This window comes from Rhinoraja longicauda, chromosome 39 (assembly GCF_053455715.1).
Source record: "Rhinoraja longicauda isolate Sanriku21f chromosome 39, sRhiLon1.1, whole genome shotgun sequence".
NCBI classification, from domain to species: domain Eukaryota; kingdom Metazoa; phylum Chordata; class Chondrichthyes; order Rajiformes; family Arhynchobatidae; genus Rhinoraja; species Rhinoraja longicauda.
The window spans coordinates 7,326,581-7,340,198 of record NC_135991.1 but is presented as its reverse complement, the minus strand read 5'-3'; positions in this window follow the sequence as shown (position 1 = coordinate 7,340,198).

Below are 13,618 nucleotides of genomic sequence, written 5' to 3'. Positions count from 1 at the left end.
AGCATTCTCCCTCTCCGCTGCCTCCAATCCCTGTTTCCCTCAATTACACAGCATTGCCCCAAACAGTGAAATAAGCACGTAGAAGCAGAGAACTGTAGACGCTGGTTAATACACAAAAGGACTCAAAGTGCTGGAGTAACTCAGCGGGTCAGGCAGCATCTGTGGAGAACATGGATAGGTGACGTTTCGGGTTGGAATCCTTCATCTGTACAGATATCCCTCTGAGAGAGAGACTGAGAAACACCGGTCAGTGTACGGATATCCCCCGAGAGAGAGATTGAGAGAGACCGGTCAGTGGAGACATGCCACCTCGTGTACACCTCCATTTAAATACGTGCTAACTCCTGTTTGATGTTTAAAATCCTTTTGTTTGCTGAAGTATTGAGCTTGACTCCCTCTACTGGCTGTTGGAGTTGTATGAAAGTGGCAGCACGTAGTGGGAGTGGGAAATGAGGCATATGTACAGTAAGCTTGCCTTCGGTCAGGCCCTGAATATGTCAGCTTTATAGAACTTTGACCAGGCTGCCTATGGAGTATTGCGTGCAGTTCTGGTCACATCACAGGAAGGATGTGGAGGCTATGGAGAGGGTGCAGAGGAGGTTTACCAGAATGCTGCCAGGATTAGAGGATATTTACTGTAAGAAGCATTTGGACAAATTTAGATTGTTTTCTCCAGAGCGTCAATGGCTGATAGAAATATGTCCGATTTTGAGAGGCGAGACATAGGATTGTCCCGGGGTGGAAGTGTCAAAGACTAGAGGGCATTAGTTATAAGGTGAGAGGGGCAAAGTTTAAAGGAGATGTGCACAATCGAGCCCTCCACAGTGTACAGAAACAGGGTAAAGGGAATCACTTGTCGAGCGAGCAAAGTCCGAGTATCTCCAATGAGACAGATGCTGCTTTATAAAGGATCTGAAGTGCTGGAGTAACTCAGCAGATCAGGCAGCTCCTCTGGAGAACATGGATCGATGTTTTGGGTCGGGACCCTTCTTCAGACATGAGGGTAGAGGGGTAATCTCTGAGTGGTCACAAGTCAGGGGAGTAGAATTAGGCCTTTGCCCCATCGATAGTGTTTGGTGCGACTGCATTTTGAGTTTTGTGTTCAATGTTCATCACCCTGTTGGAGGAAGGACGAATTTAAGCGGGAAAGAGTGCAGAGAGATTTACGAGGATGTTGCCAGGCTCGAGAGCCTGAGCTACGGGGAGAGGTTGGGGCAGGCTGGGACTCTATTCCTTGGAGCTCAGGAGGATGAGGAGTGACCTTATAGACGTGTGTAAAATCATGAGGGGAACAGATGGATAGAATGCACAGTATTTTCCCCGGGGCAGGGGAATCAAGAACAAGAGGTGAGAGGGAAGATTTAATAGGAATTAAATTTTAGGGGCAACTTTTCTCACACAGAGCATCCTCTGTGGTGAACGTAACCTGCCTGGGGAGGTAGTTGAGGCAGGCACTACAACAACATTTAAAGGACATTTTTGTGACAGGTTTATGGATAGGAAAGGTTTGGAGGTAAAGGGACTAGTCTTGATGTGGCATCTTGGATGGCATAGGCGAGTTGTGCGGAAGGGCCTGTTCTCCACGCTGTATCACTCTACCGGTGAAGCACTGGGTATATATAGCAGGGATTGGCCAGTTAACTGCAGACTGGAGAGCTAAGCATCAGTGGTGGGGAAACGATTGGAGAAAGTTCCAATGGACAGGATTCATATAGATTTGGAAAGACAGGGACTGATGAAGGAAGGGCAGCCAGCATGGCTTTGCACAGGGGCATTCCCACCTGACCATGCTACCTACCTCAGCATCGATCTACAGTGGACCTTGTCTTTTGGTAGCACTGCGGAATTCAGTTTTGCACTGTTATCAAGTGTTACCTGTGTTTTTAATTTATTGTATTGTATATTTATTTATTCTGTTATTGCTTTAGTCAGCTGCAGCAAGTAAGAATTTCTGGTGCATTTGACAAAGAAGACTTGTTTTTCAAGAGGCAACCGTGGCATAGCGATAAAGTTGCTGCCTCACAGCGCCAGAGACCCGGGTTCAATCCTGACTACAGATGCTGTCTGTACAGAGTTTATATGTTCTTCCGTGACCGCGTGGGTTTTCTCCAGGTGCTCCGGTTTCCTCCCACGCTCCAAAGATATACTGATTTGTACATTAATTGGCCTTTTAAAAAATTATAAAATGTCCCTCGTGTGTGTAGGATAGTGCTAGTGTACTGGGATCACTGGTCGGTGTGGACCCGGTGGGCCAAAGGTATCCCTAAAGGAGATTGAAGAGAGAGCAGTTGATGTTGTCTATGTGGACGTTCAGGTCCTGTACGGTCAGAAGGTTGGGGTCCAAGATGTTTTGGCCAACTGGATCCAAAGTTGGCTTGGTGATGGGAGAGGGGTGATGGATTGGTTGTCTGCCTCGTGGATCAGTGTTGGGACCTCTTGTATATTAATAACTTGGCTGTGAGCGTAGGAGGTATGATTGGTAAGTTTGCAGACAGCTCAAATTGATGATGTTGAAAGCGAGGAAGATTGCCTGAGGTAGCCATGTCTTTGATCCCCACAGGCAAGATTCTGGACGCATTGGAGAGTAACTAATGCTCTTTTGTTTAAGAAGGGAAGTGCAGAGAATCCAGGGAATTATGGGCAGGGGAACCTCACATCAGTGGTGGGGAAACTATTGAAGAGGATTCTTTGGAATAGCTTTCACTCCCATTTGGAAGAGAAAGGGTTAATTAGAAACAGTCTGTGTGGCTTTGTTCATTGCAAGTCGTGTTGAGTTTTTTGAGGAGGTGACAAAGGTGATTGATGAGGGTAGGGAGGTGGATGTCGTCTACATGGATTTTAATAAAGCCATTTGATAAAGTCCCCCATGGTAGGCTGCTCCAGAAGATTTGGATACAGGGGATCAATCGTGACTTGGTCGCTTGGATTCAGAACTATGAGATGGAGGGTTGTGGAGGAAGGACTATATTTAGGTCTGCAATTCCGCAGGGATTTGTTCTGGGGCCGCTGCTGTTTGTGATATATAAATTACTTGGATGTAAATGCAGTGGGTTAGTTAGTAATATGTCAGGTGACAGCAAGATTGCTGTGGTTGTGGACTCTGAGGAAGGCTGTCAAAGTATACAGCTGCAGAAAGGGCTGGAGAAATGGCAGATGGAGTTTAATCTGAGCAAGTGTGAGGTCAGATATAATGGGAAAATATACAATTAACAGCTTTGATCTTCGGGTCCAAGTTCATAACTCCCTGGGCCACAGTTTAAGAATAAGGGGTCGGCCATTTAGAACGGAGATGAGGAAAAACTTTTTCAGTCAGAAAGTTGTGAATCTGTGGAATTCTCTGCCTCAGAAGGCAGTGGAGGCCAATTCTCTGGATCCTTTCAAGAGAGAGCTAGATAGAGCTCTTAAGGATAGCGGAGTCAGGGGGTATGGGGAGAAGGCAGGAGCGGGGTACTGATTGTGAATGATCAGCCATCATATTCAATGGCGGTGCTGGCTTGAAGGGCCGAATCGCCTCCTCTTGCACCTATTGTCTGTTGAAAGTGGCAGCACAAGTACAGAGTGGCGTATCGTCATAGTCACAGTGTGGAAAGAGGCCCTTCGGTCCAACTAGCCCACACCAACCAACATGTCCCATGCACACTAGTTCCACCTGCCTGTGTTTGGCCCAAATCCCTCTAAACCTATGTACCTGTCTAAAAGTTTCTTAAACATTGCTATAGTACCTGCATCAACTACCTCTTGGTTTCCCCCTACTCTGGCCAAGACTCTGTGCATTTACCCAATCTATTCCTCTCACGATTTTGTACACATCTATAAAATCGCCCTTCATCCTCCTGCGCTCCAAGGAATGAGTCCTAGCCTGCTCATCCTTTCCCTATTGCTCAAGCTCTGGAATTCTGGCAACATCATTGTAAATCTCCAGATTGACATCTTGCAAATAACATTGTGCCCAAAACTGAACACAATAAATGCAGCCTCACCAACGCTCTGTGTAACTGCAACATAACCCTCCAACTTCTATACTCAATACTCTGACTGATGATGGCCAAAAGCCTTTTTGACCACCTTATCTGCCTGTGACACTGTTTTCAGGGAACTATGTCCCTGCGCTCCTCCTCTGCTCTACAACACTCCCTAGAGGCAGACCATTCACTTGTCTTCAAGGGTCAGGGATAAGAGTCGGGAAGTCATAATGCAGCTTTATAGGATGTTAGTCAAACGACATTTGGAGTATTGTGTGCAGTTCTAGTTGCCCCATTACAGCAAGGGTGCAGAGGTATACCGAATGTTGCCTGTATTAGTGAGTCTGAGGGGTCTCGACCCCAAACGTCACCCATTCCTTCTCTCCTGAGATGCTGCCTGACCTGCTAAGTTACTCCAGCATTTTGTGAATAAATACCTGTATTAGTGGGGATGAGCTAAAGATAAACTGGGCAGAGAGAGATCTGCAGAAAGATCTGGTGGAAGTACAGTAAGCCCTGGTGTTAACGGACCTGTTGTAGACAGTTTGTTGTTGCACTGAAATATCACCAGGTTGGTGTGAATGGTGTTTTTGAATCATTTGATCTTAGTTTAATTTAGAGACACAGAGTCCGTGCCGGCCATCAATCACCCAAAGATGGAACCACGGTAGTGGTTCTATGCGACACACTCGGGAAAATTCACAATCCCCCCGGACACTCAGCGTGCAGCATAGAACCAGTGCACCAGGGGAAACCCATGCAGCCACAGGGAGCATCTGGATCAGGGAGAACCAGGACCCAACTCTGGTCTCTGGCGCTGTAAGGCGGCCACTCTATTGCTGCTGTGCTGTCCCAAGCGACAAGTGTATTTTGTGTCCTTTGCTGTTCATCGTGTGGTGTGTGTTTGTTTATTGGTTGGTTTTCCAATAGTGCCGTATATATTCAGGTATCGTGGATAATCAGTAATAACAGACACCATGTGGCCTGTTATACCAAGAGTTTACTGTATAGAAAATAAGGTTGACAGCCAGAATCTTTTTCCCCAGGATGGACAAGTCAAATACTAGCTGGCATGGATTTAAGGTGAGGGGAGGAATGTTTATAGATGTGTGGGGCAACTTTTTCACACTGAAGGTGGCGAATGCCTGGAAGCGGTTGCTGGGGATTACAATAGTGGTGTTTAAAAGTCTTTTAGATGCATGTGGATCTAAGTGAGAGTCAGCATCATTGTGGGCTGAAGCTAGATAGAGTTTATGGTATGCCTGCTTTCCATTGTTATGTTGCAGGAATCACATTGCAGCTTTATAGGACTTTGGTTGGGCTGCATTTGGAGTATTGCGTGCAGTTCTGGTTGTTCCATCACTGGAAGGATGTGGAGGTTCAGGAGAGGGGCAGAGGTGGTTTACTTGGATGATGCCCGGATTCAGGGATCAGACAGACTAGGATTGTTTGTTCTGGTGGAGGTTGCGGGGAGACCTGATCTCAGTAACAGTACATATTCACAATCTTTATTCCCAAGGTAGGCGTATTAAAAACAAAAGGAAATTGTTAAGAGGCCTTTAGTTTATTGTCAAAAACTTTTTATTTAAAGTGGTTTCCATCGAACTCCAGGATTCTCTGGGACAGTCCCCATGTTACACAGGGAGATCCCTCCCTCTCTCTCTCCGCTGGGACTCAGGCCGTGAGTGGAAGACACAGCTCCACCGAGACCCCCGTCTGTCCGCGCACTCCAACTCCATTCCCCCCTCACACATCCGTCTCCAGCCAGCAGCGGTTATTAAAGATATTTAATCTGGTGTACTGTCATATCTTCTGGCAGCACTGGTGGTTGGGTGGGGCCAAGGGAGGGGGAGAGAGAAAAGGGTGAGGGGGAAGAGGGTGAGAGGGAGAGGAGGAAAGAGGGAAGGAGGTAGGGGAGAGGGAGAGGAGGAAAGAGGGGGGAAGGCAGGGGAGGGATGGAGGGGAAGAGGTTGAGAAGGCAGGAGAGGGTGGGTAGGATGAATAGAAGGGGAAGAGGGTGAGAGAAGGCATGAGTGAGGGGAATGAAAGAAAGGGTGAGAGAAGGCTGGGGATAGGAAGATGAAAGAGATGAGAAGTAGGGGAGGGAAAAAGGAGAAGGAAGGGAAGAGGGTAAGAAGGGTAGGATGAAGAGAAGGGGTCGAGGGTGAAGAAAGATGACGGGGGTAGGGGGAAAGAGGCTGAGCAGGCAGGGGGATGAAAGGGAGGAAGAGAAGTGAGAAGGCAGGGTTGGAGGGAAGAGGTGGAAGGGGGTGAGAAGGCAGGAGAGGGTGGGGGTAGGGCGAAAGACGGGAGGAGGGGCGGGGAAGAGGGTGAGAAGGTGGGGGGAGGAAAGAGGGTAGGATGAAGAGAAGGGTGAGAAAGAAGGGAAGAGGGTGAGAAGGCAGAGAGGGTAGGATGAAGAGAAGATGAGAAGGCAGGGGTGGAGAAGAGGGTGAGGGTGAAAGAGGGGAGAGGATGAGAAGGTAGAAGGGGTAGGACGGAAGAGTGGAGGAAGGCAGGAAAGGAATGAGAAAGGGTTGAGGGAGGGAGGTGAAGAGGGTGGGAAAGGAGAGAGAGAAGGAGGTAGAGAAGATAAAAAGGATGGGTAGAAAAGGAGGAGGGAGAGGGGGAAGTAAAGGTAGTGGATGAGAAGGCAGGGAGGATGAAAGAGGGAGGAAGAGATGAGGAGCAGGAGAGAGGGGTGGATGAAAAGAAGAGGATGAAAGCAGGTGGGAAGTGGGGGAGGGAAAAGGAAGGCAGGAGCAGAGGAGAAGAAAGGGAGGGAAGAGGATGAAAAGGGTGAGCAGGCAGGAGAGGGGGTGGGGGAAGAGGAAGGGGATGAAAGTAGGAGGGAAGAGGTGAGAAAGAAGGGGAGAGGAGGCAAAGGGTAGGATGAGGAGAAGGGGACGAGGGGAAGGCAGGGGCGGAGGGGATGAAAGGGAGGGAAGAGGATAAGGTGGAAGAGGGTAGGATGAAAGGGGGGTAAGAGGATGAGAAGGCAGGAGAGGGTGGGGGATAGGAGGGAAGAGGGGGAAGGAAAGATAGAAAGAGAGGGCGTAAAGAAAAACGGAGTGACGGGAGGGAGAGGGGGAAGGAAGAGGGTGGTGGGTGGGAGCAGGGCAAGGGAAGGTAGAGGGTGAGGAGGCAGGAGAGAGGGTGGGGATAGGAGGATGAAAGGAAGAGAGATGAGAGGGTGGATGAAGAGAAGGGGTAAGAGGGTGAAAGCAGGTGGGTAGGGGGGATGAAAGGGAGGAGCAGAGGTGAGAAGTGGGGGAGGGAAAAGAGAAGGCATGAGAGGGGACGAGGGTGAGAAGGCTGGGGGGAAGAAGGGAGAGGGTGAAGAAAGGGAGGGAAGAGGATGGGAAGGCGGGGTGGGGAAAAAAGGGTGAGCAGGCAGGAGAGGGTGGGGGTAGGAGGATGAAAGGGAGGAAGAGAGGTGAGAAGGCAGGGGCGGAGGGAAGAGGCGGAAGGGGGTGAGAAGGCAGGAGAGGGTGGGGAGGAGATGAAAGGGTGAGAAGGTAAAAGGGAGAAGAGGATGAGGGGATAGGGGGAAGGGGATGAAAGTAGGAGGGAAGAGAAGGCAGGAGTGGAGAAGAGGTAAGAGGATGAAGGGGGGGGGGGTCGGGTGTAAAATTGGGTGGGGAGAGGAGGAAAGGGGGGAGAGGAGAAGGGAATGAAGGGGGATGAGAAGGCAGGAGAGGGTAAGGTGGAAGAGGGTGAGAAGAGGAAAGGGGGGTGAGGGTGAGAAGGCAGGATGAAGAGAAGGAAGAGGAAGGGGATGAAAGTAGGGGGAAGAGGGTGGAAGGGTGAGAAGATGGGAGAGGGTGAAAGAAGTGGATAGGAAGGCACGAGAGACGGGAAGGGGATGAAAGAAAGAGGGTGAGAAGGCAGGAGAGTAGAGGGGATGAAGGGGTGGGTGGGGGTAGGAGGGAAGAGGGAGAAAACGAGAGGGTAGGGGGAAGGAAGAGGAGAGGGTGGGGTGGGGTTGGGAGGGAAGTAAAGAGGGTGGGAAAGGAAAGAAGGGGGAAGGTAGAAAGAGAGGACGTAATGAAAAACGGAGTGAAGGGAGGTAGAGAAGATAGAAAAAGGGAGGGAAGAAAAAGGATGGGTAGAAAAGGAAGAGGGCAGCGGGTCAGGCAGCATCTAGGAGAGGGAATGGGTGAGGGGGAAGGAAGAGGGTGGTAGGTGGGAAGGGAGGGAGCAGGGGGAAGGGAAGGTAGTGGGAGAACCCACCTGTGGTCAGGACCACCCTGATGTGGTGGTCTCTGTGCTGATGTCCTGGACTCCATGGTGGGGGGAAGGTACCGTGTTCACCAACACGACACACTGCGCCTGATCCTCTCGCAGGTCCAGCCCAGGACACCCACTCCGTCCCGACCCACCGCACAGAATCATCCAGCTCCTCTCTCCAGATTCACGCAGTGGAGTTAACGCCACCCCTGTACCCTCAGTCTCCTGCTCCCACCCCTCCTGGGGTCCACAACCCCATTGAGTTCAGCAACAGGCCTTTCAGCCCATCCATATCGATGCAACCCCATTTCGCAACACTGGCTCTGCAACCTGCAACCTCGCTAATTCGAGTGGCAGTGCATAACTTAAAATCATAAAAGGTTTACATCATAAAAACACCAGGTCTGTGCTGACCAGCGATCCCTGTACACTAACACACAGGCCACAATTAATCATTTTCACTGAAGCTAATTAACCCACAAACCTGCATGTTTGGAGTGTGGAAGGAAACCGGAGCACCCGGTGAAAACCCACACGGTCACAGGGAGAATGTGCAAACTCTGTACAGACAGTATCCATAGTCAGGATCGACCTGGGTCTCTGGCACTGTGAGGCAGCAACTGCGCCACCTACTTCAACATAATGGGGGTCTTTGCTCCCCCCTCAGGCAGTGTGTCACAGCTTCCAACTGAATAGGAAAATAACTGCAGATGCTGCTACAAATCGGAGGTATCACAAAATGCTGGAGTAACGCAGCAGGTCAGGCAGCATCTAGGAGAGAGGGAATGGGTGACGCTTCGGGTCGAGACTCTTCTTCAGTCTGAAGAAGGGTTTCGACCCGAAACATTACCCATTCCCTCTCTCCTAGATGCTGCCTGCCCCGCTGAGTTACTCCAGCATTTTGTGAAACCTTCCAACTGAAAGCATTCCTCAGAATCTACATCTTTTTTCCCTAAATTAATGCTCTCTGTTTGGTTGCCCTCCCCGTTTGAAAGGACATTCCCCTTCGTAATTTTCTGCACCATTACATCCTCCTCCCCACAGCATTGCAGCCAATTAATCAAGAAGCACTCCCACCCCAGGCATTCCTTCTCCCTTTGGGTATAAGGTACACCACGTACCACGAGACTCAGGAACAGTTTCTTTCCTGCTGTTGTCAGATTCCATCCCTTAAACTAAAGTGTAGTCCTCAGTTTAATTTTAGAGATACAGCATGGGCCGCCGACCAGCCGAAGGTTATGAACACAAAGGTACGTGGGTACATGCGACAATAATAAACCGTTACAAAGCAAGTCTCTGTGACTGATACACTCCGTCCTGGTTCAACATCAGTATTCAGCATCACCTCTCTCACCTCCCTCCCTTATTTAGTGTGGCGACTAGAACTGTGTGTCCGAGTCACACAGCAGAGAATCAGGCCCATCACCGATCAAGATGTCCCACCTGCCCATGACTGGCCCATATCCCTCTAAATCGTGCCTGTCCCGATGTCCGAGTTCTCTGGCAGCTCGTTCCATTTGCCCACCACTCCATGTAAAAATGTTGCCCTCAGGTATATCATCATATCTATACAGCCGGAACAGGCCTTTACGGCCCTCCAAGTCCGTGCCGCCCAGTGATCCCCGTACATTAACACTATCCTACACCCACTAGGGACAATTTTTACATTTACCCAGCCAATTAACCTACATAACCTGTACGTCTTTGGAGTACCTATTATATTTTTCCCCTCTCACCTTAAACCTATGTTCCTATGTAACCTATGTAACCTAGTCTTTGGAGATACAGTGAGGAAGCAGTCCCTTCGGCCTACTGAGTCAAATTAACCTACAAGCCGGTACCTCTTTGGGATGTGGGAGGAACCCAGAGAAACCCCACAGGGAGAAGGTACAAACTCCATACAGACAGCACCTGTAGTCAGGATCGAACCCAGGACTCTGTGAGCCAGCAACTCTACCGCTGAACCACCGTGCCGTAATAACTTGTTCTTTCCAGATTCCTCCAAGCCCTTGACTCATTTCATTTTTCTAAACTTTACTTGTGCTTTTTTTTGACCAAAGTTGCAACCTCTCTGGTCATCCACAGTTCCCGTATCTTGCCATCCTGCTCACTGGGACACACAGGTCCTGAACTTCGATCAATTCATCTTTAAATGACTCCCACTGGTCAGACACATTTACACATGCTCCCCATTTACTCTTGCCAGCTCTAGCCCATCAATGCTGTGATTTAGTACCTTCCCCAGAGGTCCAGACTTATCGTTCATAATTATCTTAAAACTGTACACAAAGTGCCTCCCATGAACACCACTCACCTGTTTCCCAATACCAGTCCACTACAGTCTCTATGTTGAAACTATCAACATGCCGTTGGACGTACCTAACACATTCTGCCCTTTCTCAGCCTCTTGTAGAGTAGTGAAAGTCACGCACCACAGCAAGCTGGTGGCATCAGCTTTAATCCTCCCTCGCCCCGCCCCACCCCCATCCCTCAGTGACCCTGATTCACTGACTCCACTCTTGCTCCTGGGTGTGACGACCTGGACCATGCTTTGACAGCAGGCAGTAAGTTAATTGCTGCTTCACACCAGGGCTAAAGTGTGTCATGGAGTCCGGCAGAGGTAGTTGGTCTCTGGGGCAGGCCCATGTGAACACAGTCATAAACCGTGGAAACAAGCCCTTCAGCCCAACTTGCCCCATCTACACTGTCCCATCTGCCCACGTTTGGCCCATATCCCTCTAAACCTGTCCTGTCCAATGTCTTTTAAACGTTGTGATAGTCCCAGCCTTAACGACCTCCTCTGGCAGCTCGTTCCATACACCCACCACCCTCTGTGTACAGATGTTGCCCCTCAGGTTCCTATTAAATCTTACCCCTCCCACGTTATGGTTCTTGATTCCTGTACCCTGGGTAAAAGACTGCATTCATCCTATCTAGCACTGTATGGTTTTTGGGGAAGATCCCAGCATCAGCAGTCCCTTGTGTCTTCATAATTTCAGCCACATGTCTTTCACAGTCACCTTACCCTGTGAAGTGTGAAAAGTCGCACACCTCCAGATTCAGGGACAGGTTTCTTCCCAGCTGTTATCAGGCAACTGAACCCTCCTCTCATCAACTACCTCTCCCATCTACCTCACTGGAGACCTTCAGACTTAATTGGACTTTACTGGATGTTATATTTCACTAACCGTTACTCCCTCTACACTGTGGTTAGCTAGATTGAATCTAAACTAATCTAAGACAAGATAAGCTGAACTAAACTACACTAAACTCAACCATCTTTAATTGGACTTTGATGACAGACACAAACTGCTGGAGTAACTCAGCGGGACAGGCAGCATCTCTAGAGAGAAGGAATGGGTGAAGTTTCGGGTCGAGACCCTTCTGGACTTTATCTTGCACGAAATGTTTTTCCCTTTATCCTGTATCTGCACACTGTGGATGGTTTGATTGTAATCATGTTGTCTTTCATGACTGATAACACACACCAAAAGCTTTTCTCTGTACCTCGGTACACGTGACAATAATAAACTAGACTAAGATGGTCGGAGCCAGCACGCTGCCCTGGTGATCTCCGGCAGTGATGACCCCATTGACTTGAACAAGCTCACTCAACTCTGCACCATCATTCAATGCTGGTTACTCAAGTGCTCCATTCTGATGCATCGTTTTCTTGTCCGGCCTTCTCTCATTCACCTGTAGACAAGCTCTTTCAAACCTCTACTGCCCAGCATGCCCTGTATCCAACAGTCAATGACCAACACGAGCCCGACGTCAGTGACAGAAGACAAGGGAGGAAATGAAAGGGAAGAGGAGTGGGGGGGGGGGGGGGGGGGGGGGGGGGAGAGAGAGAGAGAGGGAGGGAGTGAGTGAGTGAGCGTTCCAAGTTTATTTGTGACTGTGTATATTATTTAACATCGTAAGAATGTACAGTTTTGTATCAGGGAAATCAAGACATGGGGAAATTGAACCATGATTATTGAAATGCATCCCGTCCACACCCAGCAGCCTCACATCCGGCCACAAGCCTACCCTGCACCTACCACTCAGTGTCAGGGAGAGGCATCAGGCACCCACCTCAACACGTGTCACCTGGGGCCTGTGTACAGCACCCATCACTGGGATTGTGGGGGTCTTTGTCTGTGACCCCCTCCCACACCGTGACGGGACCTGTGACCCCCCCACACACACCGTTACGGGATGGGGTCTGTGTTTGTGAAAGAATGGGTCGACTGGGCTTGTATTCGCTGGAATTTAGAAGGATGAGAGGGGATCTTATAGAAACACAAAATTCTTAGCGGATTGGACAGGCTAGATGTGGGAAACATGTTCCTGATGTTGGGGGAGTCCAGAACCAGGGGCCACACACAGTTTAAGAATACAGGGTCAGCCATTTAGGACTGAGATGAGGAAAACCTTTTCACTGTGGAATCTGTGGGATTCTCTGCCACAGAGGGCAGTGGAGGCCAATTCACTGGATGCTTTCAAGAGAGAGTTAGATTTAGCTCTTGGGGCTAACGGAATCGAGGGATATGGGAGGAAAGCAGGAACGCGTTACTGATTGTGGATGATCAGCCATGATCATATTGAATGGCGGTGCTGGCTCGAATGGCCAACTCCTGCACCTATTTTCTATGTTGCCCCCTCCCACTCATGACGGGACGTGACAGGTTCTGTGTCTGTGACCCCCCCCCCCCTCTCTTCTCACACAGCGACAGGTTGGTGACCAGTTCTCTACAGGAAGTGTGTGGTAGGTGGTTAATCTGGTGCAGACGAGATTGATGCCAGATTTCACTTCCAACTTTCTGCAGCTCTGATTTCTGAATCTGCAGGTGAGCGTCGAGCTGCATTGGAAACCAAGAGAACTGGTGGTGTGAACATTCTCGAGTAGGGGCACAAAGTCTAGAATAACCATCACCCAAAATACTCGAGTGGAAAGCGAGAGTGCATACAAATTGGAAAGTGAAATACACAGAGTATTTACAGTTAAATATACACAGGAAGAATGCTCCACAGTTGGCAACAAGAGACACACAACAAAATGCAGACAAAGTGTTAGATATGTACACAAGAGCATTGAAGACATGCGCAAAGACGCAGTAAATTTGTCACATGCAATTCACACCCCCCTCCCTCCTCCCCCCCCATATCGGCTTCCAGTTTTAATGAATTTCAGCAGAGGACGTCTACAACGTCCCGTCACACACTCCCAGGGAACGGCTGAGACAGGGTGGGTGAGGCTCCTTCTACACGGATCCAAATCAACACTGAGGGGAGGAGTGTCATGGTGAACATTGCCAATCTCTGATTCCAGATCCAGTGGCCATACGGGTCCTCTGCTGAAACGACCAGCAATCTCCATGCACGCAGGGGGAGAGAGAGAGAGAGAGAGAGAGGAGGCACTCTCACCCCCACCAACCTCCCAC